Here is a 15,765-nt window from a genome sequence, read left to right as displayed (position 1 = left end):
TGCAAATAGTTACAATTTGAAATAATTAACTTCTAGCACTGATCAAAATTTTTTTACTTATCTTTTCACAAGCTGTCTGTTATTAATCTAATATAACTATGATGATTCTTGGCCCATATGTTGATGCAGTTCTGGGAGGGGAAGTACAAGGAACCATGGATACCAATAGAGAAAATGAGAGAAAGGCACACACAGAATGACATAATATGAAAACTATGCAGAAGAAACTGAGATTCTCTGAAATGTCATACTTCTATGCATTTTTCTATCTGTATCTATTAGTTGAAAGTTTTCATTTTAATAATGCCATTCATTTCATTTTACAATTTTATTCTAACATATGTTCCCTCTATTGGAATAAAAACAGCATCAAGACACTGCATGGAGCTTTGTGGTATGTTTCCTCCATTTCAATTTCAACCAATGACTGATCTAAATTAGGAAATGAGTAGTTGGTGTAGGCGAAGTAATATATAAATGAATGAGCACCTGCTTCTAGTGAAGAAAATCTAGAAGCCTTTCAATGAGAGGAAATTTGGGCTAGATTTAACATAAGAAATTACTTTGAGGCTCTGTTCATATATGTTGTAAGTTGTTAGAGATCCAAGATAGTAAACACATGATTCATAAGTATATTTCCTGCCTACCATGAGGAAGAGAAATGGCTATCTAAAATGATCTCATTTTATTGTTGGAGAAACTGTCATTAGGCTGAAAGTCTTGTTGTTGGTGGCAAATAACAGCAGAGGAATTACTGGATTAGCCACTATATTTGAGTTATTCCTTAAAAAAAGAAAAAGAGTTCAAAGCCAATGTTTGAATTTGGACATTATCTTTAGTCAACATTTAAGTCACTTTCATGAATAAAAAATTAAACAGTATGATCTAATTATTCCCTGATTCTCTAACACTTTTCTTAGTTCTTTTTTTAATTAAAAAATATTCATTTTTCATACCAAAGATCCCCCTCTTCCCTCCTCCTCTAACACTTATCTGAAGAAATATAAAATGGAAATTTCAAATAGAATATAATCAAATTAAATAAACTCACAAAATTATTTGAAGGTTATGGGAGTGATATTCAGTAAAGATTATTTTAGCATGGGAAGTCACTGCTTATACTAACAATATAAATTAATTTAGTTATTTATTTTATATTATTGGTTTGTCTTTAGTAATGGCACCTCAACACAGGGCCTGGAGTCATACTAAGAATGATCCCTAATTTTTTTGATGTTTCTAAAGTGGAAGATTCACATATATGGATAACAAAGCCGGTGTAATAAATTAACTGTCTGTCTTAATCTGTTTAGGTTACTATAGAAATTCCATAAATATTGTTTATGACCAACATAAATATGTTTATCACAATTCTGGAAGCTGTTCAGTACTCAGTCAAGTTTTTAGGATTTGGTGTGTATAGTTATGACTAATACCTAGATCCATGCATTTTCATGTATTGAAAGAAAGAAGAAACAATCTCAGACAATTTTTAAATGAGCATTTGTTTACCATTCTAAAGACAGCGGAACCTAGGAGAACGGAGCCAAAAAAGTGAGGCAACTATCGTCGCCTGCAATAGCTAACTTTATTCAGAGCATCAGACAATTTATACTTCAAGGATTAAGAGGAATAATAACCTGAGTATATACTCAGAAATACAGGCCAGACATGGCAAAAATATATTTTTCTATAGAAGCATATGAACAAATAATAGCCCACTGGATATTCTAGAGCAAACTCACTCCTATCCACCATACCTAGGAGAGGCAGGAAATCATGATCCAAGATTAATTACTTGTTTTTTTGTTTGTTTGTTTGTTTTTTAATACAGGTCATAAGTCTCTTACATTGTTTTTCTTGTAGTTTTCATTGAATGGGGCACATCAATTTGTGTAGAATTATTGTCAAGGACTCAGTAAATTCTGTCCCTTATGTAAGGCCTCATATCCTTTCCCCCAGATATTGGCAACTCTCAGGCCAAACTTATCCTTCTTTTCTATTATTGTGAGGGTAAAGAAGAGCTTATATGAATCCACAACACAAAGGTCCTATAGTTTTGAAAAAATTTGGAACTTCCATGTGAGTATATGCTCCATAATAAGCTTTAAACTGTAGAAAATTAACAACTAATAAGTAAATTTAAAAATATAAAACCTAAAAAATTTAAAGTGCCCTTATGGACAGAGGTTACAAAGATCAAAGTTTAGGGGAGTATTTGGGGAAAAAATAGCTGAAAATGATTTATTGAGTTTTGTGTGGATACCTACAGTGATTTCTTCCATAATATATTTGGTATTATGGAAAAGAAAGTAAATATCAGTGAGTGAAGACAATATAGAAATAATAGAAATTAATGAATTAAACTAACATGAGATTTGTTTTTCCAAAAGGTGACTGGGAAGAATTAATTTAAGTTGGAGAAGTTTTGCCTTTCATTTAAATGCTTATTTTGTCCTTCTTATAAACAAGATATCAACTTTGCTCCAGTATCTAGACTATAAACATTTGAAGTAGCATGTCAGTCTTCCACTCTCCTTTGAAGAGAGTGAGTGAATCACTAATTATTATGTGCTGTTTCTTCATTAACTCTCCTTCTGCTATGTACCACAATCAATCTTACAATAGGAAGTTGATTCATGTGATAAAAATGAGGTGGTCCCTAAGAAAGCAAAGACCTCTTCTCCAACTGTTAGGGCAAGCGTAGGTCAAAGAGACCAGATACTGTTGACTTCAGAGCCTTCAGACGTGAGTCCTCTCTGGCTAGTTCATCAATTCTGGTCATATTGACCTTAGATAATCATATTAAGCACTTCCAGGATATTGATCTAAATGACTAAGAGCTAATAAGTGTACATTTTTAAGGTAATAGGTCAGTGTTAGTATGCCATGTAGCCATGGAAAATAATGCATCAGTAATATCCACAGCATAAAACTGTTCCTAGTTTCCTTCATGTAGACATGGGTACTATAATGTACTCTGTTTCTAGGTGACAAGAAAACAGATGCCTTTTCAAGAGTTATAAACTTTATAAAATCTAAATATAGAGAGTATTTCCTGTGATTTCATCCTTAGGATACTTAAATAGAATTGTATTATCATTCCTGGATCAATTGTGAAATTATTGAGTTTAATCTGTATCAAGTACTGTAAAAAGTTTCCTTAATGACTTTGGATTCACAAATTTCATAAGACTTTAAAAACAATGAGCATCTACAATGGCAGGCTTTTACTAATAATTTTGTAAAGATGGCCACAATATGCCACCTGTGAGTAGGAACTTATCAGCATCACTTTATCTGAATTCATCTTATTTTTATCTTTAGAAGAATGCCATTAATACAGCAAAAAAAAGAGTGTCAGAGCTGTTGAAGGTTAGCAGAAAATTCATATTGACAATCAAGAAAATAGGAACATTACAGAGAAATGAAGGACTACTCAAGCAGTACTCGAAGTTCTATCCAAAAATAGTTGTAGGTTACACTAGGGTACCCTGTAACCGTTTTCTCAAAACAATTAAAATATAATTCCTTGACTTTAACAGGTGGAATTTTTTCAATTTTCTTTCTAATTGTGGCACATATAAAGAGATAATTATTTTTCTTGATAAACAGAATTTAGTGTTATAGACATATCAACTCTAACTTGCTTCTTAAGTATGGACTACTAGATAGCTTGTACATTTAGAATAACACTGCTGTTTATATTAGTGCTTAGATTTTGTATGGAGATGATTTCCTTCTCTTTTGAGTCTAATAAAAATGTAATGCTGTGTCATTCAATATTTTTTGGGGAATGAACTTTCCAAAATAGTTATACCAATTTATAGGCACACTAGAGAAAGGGTTACAATGTAGTCACATTTTCATGAACATTTTATTTTATGTATTTTTCTGTATAACTAGTCTAATGAGGTGACTTGATATTTTAATAAGATTTTGATTTATATTTTTCTCATGTCTCATGATATACAGGATATTTTACTCTTCTAAAATTTTCACTTTTTTTGGGGGGGGAAATATCTCTTCAGAAAGTGAGTTCAATTTAAAATTTGTTATTTATATTTTATTACTTATTTCTAACAGCATTATATACAATTTCTTATTATGTACATTGTTCGCAAATAATTGTCAAAATCTGTGGATATTCTTTTCCTTTGTCTTGTCTGAAGCCATTTGTAGCACACTAGTGTGTAATTTTTACACTGTATAATTATGTAATTTTTATTTTGTCATTTAGAATTGGGCACCATGTCTAAGAGGACATACCTGCTTCTGGGTATTTTTCTTAAGATCACTCTATTGTTAGCTTTAACATTCATCTCTATGATTTATGTTTGCATGCTGGAGAATGACAATATTTTTTGCATATAGACATCTTGCAGTCCTATTCAATACTCAGAATATGTGAGAGAAACATCCTTAAGAAAATGTTGAATTCTAAGTTTTAACAGAGCCCTCAATTATTGATATATAAACTGAGGCTCAAGAATGATTAGACTGTGGTTATGTTTCAGGCAATTTTAGAAACAAAAGTGAGAATCAGAGTATGAAGGGGGTGACAATACAACTTTTTTTTTTTATAACAAATTCTTGGATTTTTATTGCAGCATAGAACAGACCTCTGTGATGACAAAGGTCATGGTGTGACCATGGAGAGGCTGTCTTCAAGCTAAATGAAAGTATGTCATTGGAATTGAGGTCAGCAAAGTGTGAGGCCTGGTTCTACTGTGCAAATGGATTTTAATGGTAAAATGTAGAGAAGACTTCATGTTATCTATAAATATTTAATTCAGCATAAAGGATTGTGCAAGTCAAAGTAACAATCTTGCTTGAGGTTTTTAGGCCATCTCAGCCCTAGGATAGAGAAGTTACATAATTAGGAATCAAAGACACTTTATTGTACATCTGTCATCAGTATTTTGCTGCACCAACTGTACGATGATCTCTGTTACAGAAGTCATTGGAACTTGCTCAATCCTGTGCAGTGATCTATGATGAGAAACTGTTTTCAATTTCCATTTTATTACTTGGACCTTCCATTCAAGGAAAGAAATGACATAATATAAACCTCCCACAGCAGAAGAATAAACATGTCCTAATAATTCAGTATGTGTAATTAGGGTGTAAAGAAGTTGAGTAACAAGCATTTCCCACTCCTCATGTCCTTTGAAGCGATCAGAGGAGAATGTAGGGGTAATACAGAATGATAGAGAATATTAGAGGATCCAAGGCACTCTGCAGGAAAATAGAGACCTGGGGCATACTGATCGTGTTGATCTCTGCATCTCTGGCTACAATAACACAATAAAACAAGTTTGAATTATGCAAAAGATTTATTTCTTATGATTTTAGAGGGTGGGAATTCCTAAAGGATAGTGTGATTATTTAGATATGTGGTAAGGCATTCTTTTTAGCTTGCAGACAACCCTCTTCCTACTCTGTGTTCATTTAACTCCAATTAACCCAAAACTATTTTTTGTCTGTGATACATAGATTGAAAGATGTCCATCTACCAATTCTAGTTATCTGTGAAATTATTATGTTACATGTTGAAATGAATATTAGTGGCCAAGATATCAAGCAGCAAAATTTATTATCTTAATGCAAGTTATATTTACTTATTCATTTCCAGTTTCTGAAGTTAGAAATCTATACACATATAATTTGTGTTTCCTTCCATGAGATATGGTAGAATATGTTGTACCTTCTTCCTAACTTCTGATTATGGGCACTAACTCTGGTATTCCTTGACTGAAGCTGCATTTACATTCTTACTCTTTTATTATAAGGCAATTTTCCTGAATTTTAATGTCAAATTCCCCTCTTTCCACTGTAATGACCAATTCTTAGCTTAATTATGTTTGTAAAGATACTATTTTCAAACACTATCAAGATACCGATTCCATGTACAACAGGAAATTGAGTTGAAAATACAATTAAAATTTTCTCTTCATTATATTTAGACAAATGAGGATATAACTTTATGTTATGAAATTTACAATAACATAACTAATCCTAGTAAATAATGGAGCTAGTGTATACAGCAAAGCGCACGACATGCAGAAAATGTCTCAGTTTTATTTAAGGCTTTTCCAATTCTAAAATTCTTCAATCTGTATCTCTTTCCTTCTGGGTTTAATGGAAGTAGAGTACATTTTGACAAATTATTCATTTGTGCTCTCTCCCATCTCCTTTCAGGTCACTGAAGGTACAGCACTTAATTCAGCTGTTAACCATTTTAACCTGAGGGGTTATTGAAAATAAATCCTCTTTAGAAGCCTTTGTAAGGTCCATGGATGATTTCAAATAGCCTTAAAGTCAATCATATTAACTAAAACATTTCCTATTCAGACATCTATTAGAAAACTGATGTCTGTATTATGCTTTCTGACATTGTGAAGTAGCATCATTTCAGCTCTACAAAATGAGAAGTAAAAGTTAACACTTTTTCTCCACTTTTACTTTGAATAGTATACATTCCAAATGATACCAGGTTAATATATATAGTTACTGTCTTTAAAAATTGTTCGGCTGTGTTTTTAGTTTCTCTACACATTATTTAAACATGTGTAATTATATATACATACGTATATATATACATACGTATGTATGTGTGTGTATGTGAGTAGAAACACACTTATTTTTAAATAAAAGCCCAAGCAAAAGCAAATATCTAATATAGTCAGTGATTTTTTTCAATGATTGCAATAGTCAGTATTACTGAATTTAATAATAGAAATTTAAAATATAGTCAAAATTATTTATCATTGATTAGATGGCAATACTTTGATCAAACCAATAGATATTGATTAAGTGTTGCATTCCATTCAATCTCCTTAAATTTCAGGTTTTCAACCATTATGTGTTTTGAATACATTAACACCAAATCCTTATGAAATTTGCCCTAAGATAAATATGGACCTAAAGTCGAATTGTCTAACGTAGGCAACTATGTTAATCTCCTTTTTCTATCCTGTGTCAACCCATTTATAGTTTTACTGTTTGTACTAACTTTCTTATAAATACTATTAGACTAATTTTGCAATTTTAGTAAAAAAAATAAAAAAATTAAAAATTAAAATCAGTGTACAAAGATATTTTTTCATAAATAACATGTCTTGGATATTATAACGATTAATGTTTTAAGATGTAAACATAGCAATATTGCCTAATTTTACCCTCATTATATAGGCATATAGATTCTTGCGTGCCACAGACAAAATTTGTTTCCTAAACAAAATTGGCCTGGAAGTTTCAGAGTGTCCATCAAGATCAATCAAAATTTTTTCTTGATAAGTTGTTTTTGCATATTATATACTCCTAATGAACATTCATTGAATTTAAGCAAAATTTAACTTTTAATGCTCCAGTTAGTCACCACATGTAGGCTGAAAGCCATTTTCTGAAGACAGTAGGAATTGCATACTTGCAAAGCATCCCAGGTATAAACCTTTCTGCTGTGAGATTCAAAGCTGATGGGCCATTCCTTACCAGTCAGTGTAATGAAAGGGTGGGTGATACTATGCCAAAAGGTTCCACATGGCTTTTAAGTACTCCTCACTGCAGAAAATCAAGATTACCAGAGAGATAGCTTTTTAAAAAAATAGAAATTTATTTGAATTTTCTACTTTGATTATTCAAATGTAAAATGATCTGCCAATAACATATTTCGAAATGCCAATTCTAATAAAATGGTACAAAATTCTAAATGATACTGAGTTTACACACACACATACACACACACACACACACACACACACACACACACACACACACATACACACACACACATATATTTTCAGTTCAGCTCTTTTTATCAGCCAGCCAGCTTACTAGCAACCAGAGATGGTTTCTGCTGAGAATGGTTCTGTGGAGTGGGAATGTAGTCACCAGTGACCTCTGTCTTATCCAGGGCTGCAGCAAGAAGCTGCTTTTTCTTCTTCTTTGCTTTTACCATCTTGTAATCCCCAGAATAAAAAGACTTTTGCCCTTTCTGCAATCATTTCCTTAAAAAATTGGAATGGCCAGGCTTTTGTCCCAAGTGTGGATAGCTTGCTTTTAATTTTGCTTCTTCAGTTTTCTTTCTCTGGACTAGACACTTTATTGTAGCAAGAGTTTTCCTGCCTGGCCCATAGTCAGGACAAATCTCTCTCACCCGCCAGTCCCACAGCTGCTCAGACCCAAACAAGTAAACACAGAGACTTATATTGGTTGCAAACTGTATGGCCGTGCCAGGCTTCTTGCTAACTGCTCTTATATCTTAACTTAATCCATTTCCGTAAATCTATACCTTGCCAGATGGCTCGTGGCTTACCGGCATCTTCACATGCTGCTTGTCATGGTGGTGGCTGGCAGCGTCTCTGACTCAGCCTTCCACTTCCCAGAATTCTTCTCCTCCTTGTCCCACCTATACTTCCTCCTTCCTGACTACTGGCCAATCAGTGTTTTATTTACTAACCAATCGGAGCAACACATTTGCCATACAGAACATCCCACAGCACTTTATCTTCCATTTCCTTTTGCTCCTCCCACGATGCTGTCTCATGGACTTCTGGGGACATAGTGGTCCTTCTACCCATAATTTGTGTTTTTTTTCAATATATTTTATAGTCATGCTAACTTTAAGTGTTGCATGAACTCAATAGAAATTGTTCTTCACTCACAACATTATGACTGCTTTTTATTCATTTTATTCAAGAAAAGAAAATATTAGACCTGAGTCTGAAAGTTGAATTGTGTGATCAGGATTTAAGTACTGTTGAAATTGCATTGTCAATTTTGTAATAAATTGTGATTAAGAATTTACAACTTTGTTAACAGAATAACAGAGTTAATTGATTTTGACCTGTTAACTTCAATTTGTAGCTTTAAAAACGTTTAACCTCACCCAGATTTATGGTTTAAAACTCTTGTGTTGAATAATGAATTACATGTCTGATGTTATATTGAGCAGCACCTTGTTGAAGTTCACATAGTTATCAAATGGATAGTATTTGCTTTAGCTTCTGGGTATTGTGCACTTTTTAAAAAATCCCAATTTTTTAACATGTAATTAAATAGATTTGTCTCACCAAGTTGCCCTTCATCTATTTAGTTATTGGGAGAACATGTGAGGCTACCTCTTCCTCTTTTCACTGTAAAGGGACTTCGCTGTAATGACAGATGTATGGTTAGGATGATCTAAAACAGCTGTTAACATACCGTATTGCACAAAACAGTTATCCATCATAGAGGCTGTTAGAGACTCTGGAAAAACAAAAGCCATAATAATTAGAAAGTATCACTTGTAATTATGTTTTAGGTTTTTATTATATGGCAATGAGGTCCTATTAAAAATAAACATAAATTTGGGTACATTGTCTTTTTCTAGTTCTTACTTCATTGACTGTAGTAGTTTCTTATTCAACAGTCCACAAAATAGGCTACTAGGCAATATGATTCCACATCCTTCAGCAAACTAATTTTTAAAACACACAAACGAACTTTTGTTCTCAAACATACATTGATACAACTGACTCAAGAATAGTTACCTAGTTTCAGTACTGTTCACAAAAAGACAAACTTTTTTTTAATCCGCTTTGGAAGGAAACTTTTTATTCTAATTAGTACAGTACAGATATTGTAGATACTTTACCATATTTACCTACAATCTCACTTCTTTTTAAAAATCTTTTTAAGATCTAATATCAAATACTGTGGTCAGGATATATGAGGGAGAATCTACTTTCAATAAAAATGTAATTAAACATGTCTTGAAGTAATAAAAATATAGTCTGGAATCTCCATTTAAGAAGAAGAAGTTGAGAAGTTTGGCTGTAGTTTGGGCCAGGAAAAAAAAAGAAAGGAAAAAAATCTAATGTCGAATCAGTAGCACCTGCTCCTCCAGTAATCTTCCCAATACATTGATTGAGAATACATATTTAGTGCTATAAGGATCTTCAAATTCCATTACCTCTCACTACTTCTTTTCTCTTCTCTCTGCCTGCTTTATTCCTATTTTAGCTACATTGACTATGTAGTTGTTCTAATTATTCAATATTTCCACCCAAAGTCAGATTTTCGTCGTTTTCTCCTCCACATATATCTATGAAAATGGCCAAATAATTATCAGATTACTTTAGTACTGAATTCAAAGAGGTACTGAAAACTCATAGTCAAGAAACTAGAAGAAAAATAAAGAAGACAGAGAGGTGGAGAAGGAGGAGGATAAAGAGGACGAAAGGGGAGACGGAGGGGGAGGGAGAAGAAGAGCAGAGAAGAAGAGGAGGAGGAGAAGAAGAAAAAGAAGGAGAACAATCAAAACCAGTACAAAAACTATCCAAAAGCAAACTTGAAATTCAAGATCTAGGCTTTTTGTCTTAGCTCTCAGCATAAGTCAGGAAAACAATCTCTCTGTAAAGATATTTATCTTATATTTATCATACATTTAACTTAATTTACTTCTAGTTCTCTATCACAGTCTTTTGTATATGGGAAACAGGGCATCATATGAGGAAGAATAAAAACTTTGAGGTCAGAATAACTGAAATCTAAGCTCTGCCTTATGTACATTATATCCTTTGAATTATGTAAATTAGTTCCTTTAGGTCTTTATTTGCTTGTAAAATGTAGATATAAATAAGGGTTAATGTTGCTGGAGAATTTCTCTCCAGCTCCCACCACCAAGTCCCGCCAGTCTCAGAGCCCACTTATAAAATAAACACACAGACTCTTACATTATTTAAACTGCTTGGCCATTAGCTTGGGTTGTTTGTGTGGAGATTAGATACAAATGGTGCTGAAGGAAGTTTGTAGCTGGAGAATTTCTCTCCAGCTCCCACCACCAAGTCCCGCCAGTCCCAGAGCCCACTTATAAAATAAACACACAGACTCTTACATTATTTAAACTGCTTGGCCATTAGCTCAGGCCTATCATTGTCTAGCTCTCACTCTTACATTTAGCCCATTTCTATTAATCTTTACTTTGTCACATGGCTCATGGCTTACTGGTACCTTACATCTTCCTTGTCCTGATGGCGGCTGGCAATGTCTCTCTCTCCGCCTTCCATTTCCCCGAATTCTTTTCCTTGTCCCGCCTATACTTCCTGCCTAGCCAATGGCCAATCAGTGATTTATTTACTGACCAATCAGCAACACACTTGACATACAGACCATCCCACAGCACTTCCCCTTTTCTTTTCTTAAAAAGGAAGGTTTTAACTTTAACATAGTAACCCTTCCATCCATAAATCGCTCTTACCCATTATCTCTTTTCACACAATAGCAAAGCAAATGAGACATATGCATATTAACATTTAAAAAGAGTAGAATAAATTTTAAAATATAAAATTAATAAAATATTAAAAATCATCAAGAAAATACTTAGAAGTATTCAAATATATTCAGAATATTCAAAATATTCAAAGTAAATGCATATTCACTTTCGAATAATAGCAAACAAATGAAAATATAAATACTTAAAAATGAGATTTAGATTATCTCTGCTTACTTAGAATATCATATCCCGAATTAAGCATTCCTTAATTATATGACTTTTTAAAGACTCCAATATTTCATCAGCAAAATCTCATAAAACTTTTGCTTATTTAAAAGGTAAAAAACATGACATAATTAGTTTAGTATTTTTTTATTTTAGCAACACAAGATATCAAATACAGCAATGTGCACAGGTTAGATAATAACCTAGAAATGAGCTACTTCTATGGCTACAAATAGCCTGTAAACTATAAGCCACAGTATAAGTACAGATATTTATTCTAATTTATATAATTATCACATCTGCTGTGATTATCCAGTTTATAGAAATTTGAAGGGTTCATGATGTGCATGGGTTGTAATTAATCTGGTAATGTCGCAATTAGGCAAATATTGTTTAGAATGCCCATTAATTCTCAGAAATTTATGAGATATTTTTGTCATTTTTCTTTAAGCAATTTATAGCCATCTTCTTAAGTGTATGTGTGTGTGTGTGTGTGTGTGTGTGTGTGTGTGTGTGTGTGAATGTGTGTTGGTATATACTCCTGGGTCTGAGTATATGAAGGCCAGATGTTAATGGTAGATGTCTTTCTCAGTTTATCTACAACTTATTTGTTGAGACATGGTCTGTCATTTAACATGGTTTTTACTGGTTTGCCTACCCTCCCTGGCCATAGAGGCCCTGGGATTTGCCTGTCCATACCTCCCACCACAGGGTTCCAGTTCCAAATGTGCAATGATAACCTGTTTGTTTTATGTGGGTTTCTAAACTCAGGACCTTATAGTTGGGGAGCAGGCACTTTGTCCACTGAGCCATGTCCTCAAACCATCCTTCTTCTTCTTCTAAGCAACATCTAGTTACCAAATAAATAATAGGGTAACTGCCTGTCTTCAGAAATTATAGCATTCGCCGGGTGGTGGTGGCGCACGCCTTTAATCCCAGCACTCGGGAGGCAGAGCCAGGCGGATCTCTGTGAGTTCGAGGCCAGCCTGGACTACCAAGTGAGTTCCAGGAAAGGCGCAAAGCTACACAGAGAAACCCTGTCTCGAAAAAACCAAAAAAAAAAAAAAAAAAAAAAAAAAAAAAAAAAAAAGAAATTATAGCATTCTTCAGCAGCTCTATCAAATTCCTCTCAGGTGTTCACAATCACATCTTTAGTCATAATTTCATGCTTCAAAGGACAGTATAATAGGACTGTAGTTACGTTAATAGAGCCAAACAGATCTGGTAAGAAAAACTTAGACCTAGAGAAAACATCAAAATTTTTACTCAAAGATATGATGAAGTAAAGCTTTCTGAACCCCTACTCTGATCACATGAAAAGAGTTTGAAGTTACTGTATATCTGTCTTTTATTGATTTTGTATAATATCTCTTTAAAATTGTATTTAAATAAATATAGTTTAGGTTTCCCTTATATTTTAATAGGCTAGCACATTCAAAAGTTGACAGACATACTTATATAAAATATAAAATTGCATTTTGACAAAAATGATAAGAAGTGTCTTTATTATAAACTATGCAGAGATGTGGCAAAGGTAATTAAAATCAAAGCAAATTAGAGATATGATTTGCCCTAAAGACTTCTGAGTTCAGAACATTACTTCCATGTCAATGTGTCAGAAACGGAGTCCTACATCATCACAATGACTGTCTTAGCTGTGATAAACAGCTAAGGATCTCCTGAATGTCAGTAACCTACATACACTTGAACTTAAATACAAAAGCAGTAGAACTGATGTGTTTTTGAATTTAAATATTTAAAGGGTATGATTACTCAGAGGTATTTTATCACTATAAACTCATGTTCAGTTAAATGTAAGTATATATTATTCATCTACATAGACTATGGTAATGAATTAGAGTGACATAAATTCCTTCTCATGGAACATAAAAATACAATACCAAAACGTCTCCTACATTAGTCTTCACATTTAAATATTATCAAGTAGGTAACATTGTCTTGAGAGATGGTCATTTCTTCAGATCACAAATTTCACATGTAGTTATTGATGACAACTATAGTTCTATATTCACACTATGTTAATTTAACATACAGATGTAATTATATTGTCTGAATGCAAACACAAGAAAAGGTTTAAAGTGAGAGGTAGGAAAATCAGAAAGCTATTGGCTAAAATGAACAATTTGTATCTTCTTAAACTTGCAAAAGTTACCATTTTTATGTTGTTTTTTTTTTATTTTATAATTTAATTTTACATATCAGCCACAGAGTCCCTTGTCCTCTCCTCTCCCTCCTTCCCCCCTCCCCCCACCTTCTCCGCAACCCACCCCTCATTCCCATCTCCTCTAGGGCAAAGACTCCCCTAGGGATTGACCTACTCTGGTGATAGGATGGCCCAACAACCTAATTGTCATGCTAGAAATCTCATCCAATGACTGAGGGAACCAGATGCAAAGGTTACCATTAAAAGAATTTAAAATCCTGCATAGGCCTCAGGTTCCAAACAGCCAGCTCATGCACTAAGGACAGGTCCTGTTTCTACTACCTGGGGGCCTGAATCTACCAGGCTGAACTGAATCCCCAGGGGAGTCCTTGCCCTGGAGGAGATGGGAATGGAGGGTGGGGTGGGGGGAGGGGGTGGGGTGGGGGGGTGTGAGGGAGGAGGGAGGACAGGGGAATCCGTGGCTGATGTGTAAAATTAAATTAAATTATAAAAGAAAAAAAAAGACAGTGTGACTCTCAAATCACATAAAACTATGTTTGTGTTTGAAAAAAAAAAGAAGAATTTAAAATCAAGCATCATGCAAGCCCCAGTGACCAATACAAAAGCTGCACTCTGAAAGTGATATTGAAGTGTATGTGTGAGAGTATATTTTCATAACACAGTTATTATTTTGACAATGGAAAAACCTCAAATAAAATATGTTAATATGTGTGTCTCTTACTGATTTTCATCAGCAATTACATTATAAAGACTAGCTGGATGAAAAAAAAAATATGTATCTGTTAAGCCTGTACTATTCCTAAATGTGAACAATGAAAACATATGCCACAGCAGCTGATGTTAACTGGTATAGTATGGTTCTTTAATATGGTTCCTATAAAGAAGTGTCATTTAAAATATTTATAGGGCAGGAAAGCAGGTCAGTTAACTGCAGATCTTCACCTCTTTCTCCTCACCTCCAAACCCAGTCCCCTAGTCTTAGACTCCGTTATGTAGCAGACCACTTGAAGTACCCTCTGCTCCCTCCCTCTCCCATCTTCAATGGATCACACAGTTCTTCCCCTTCAAACATTCCCCCACTCATGTCATTAACACAGCCACCAAGTCTAAAAGCCATAACCTGGGAACCGTCAGGTTACTGTGGCCAAGGAAGCAGGTAGGCTAACTGAAGATCTTCACATCTGCCTCCTCTCCTCCACAAATCCCACCAGTCTCTTCCCAAGTTTGCTGCAACCTCCCTCTCCTCTCTGCCCCCATCTTAAATGATAACAGAGATCTCCTACCACCTACGTTCCTCCACTTGTACCATTTTTAAGGCCGCTAACTTCACAGGAATTCCCTGTCAACCCACTAGCAATGTCCGGCAGGGAAGCAGGTAGGATAATTGCAGAGCTTTACCATTCCCTTCTCCCCTCTAAATCCAATCATGCTATACAGCTCTTTAGCAGACCACCTACTAGAACCCCCTTCTCTGTCCTTGTCCCTAGATCCAGCATATCACCAGTTCTTTTTATCAAAATGACTCTCTGTTCATCTTGTTATCCTATCCTCAACTCTGCAGTCATTCCCTAGGAACCCGCCACCATATGATTTGGAGAATCAGAGGGGGCAACAGAAGGAAGGACAAGAACACCCACCCAATAAAGACAAAGCCAGGTATCAGCACCTAAAATTATAATTATCCCAAACCCCAATGCCTAGATAGCAGCTTAAAAAAACAGTCAGTAGTATCAAGGACAATATACCTCTTCTAGAGCCCACCAACCTTACCACATCAAGCCCTGACTATTCCAACGTAGCTGAAGAACAAGACAAGACATTAAAATAGTCTCATGAATAAGACTGTGGTTCTTTAAGGTAAACTGAATAAATTCCTTAAATCCATGAACAACATAATCTGTGGAAGGAAATGAACAAAGCAGCTCGATACCAGAGCGTAGTAATAGAACTAATAAAAAAAAAGTAAAGAAAATATGGACAGGAAAACTATAGGAACTCCAACAAGAACCTCAGAAGCAAGCCTTACCAACAGAATGTAAGAGATGCAAGAGAGTATCCTAGAAATTGAAGTCACAATTGAACAAATTTTTACTTTAGT

The 15,765-nt window shown here is 34.3% G+C and overlaps 1 pseudogene; it reads right to left on the bottom strand.

The window, feature by feature from the left end:
• Positions 1–7,819: 7,819 nt before the first annotated feature.
• On the bottom strand, positions 7,820–8,564 carry LOC131920401 (cAMP-regulated phosphoprotein 19-like; annotated as a pseudogene).
• Positions 8,565–15,765: the final 7,201 nt, after the last annotated feature.

The sequence above is a fragment of the Peromyscus eremicus genome, chromosome 10, assembly GCF_949786415.1.
Source record: "Peromyscus eremicus chromosome 10, PerEre_H2_v1, whole genome shotgun sequence".
NCBI lineage: Eukaryota > Metazoa > Chordata > Mammalia > Rodentia > Cricetidae > Peromyscus > Peromyscus eremicus.
The sequence above is the reverse complement of the archived record's forward strand: the minus strand, read 5'-3'. Positions and strand labels throughout refer to the sequence as shown.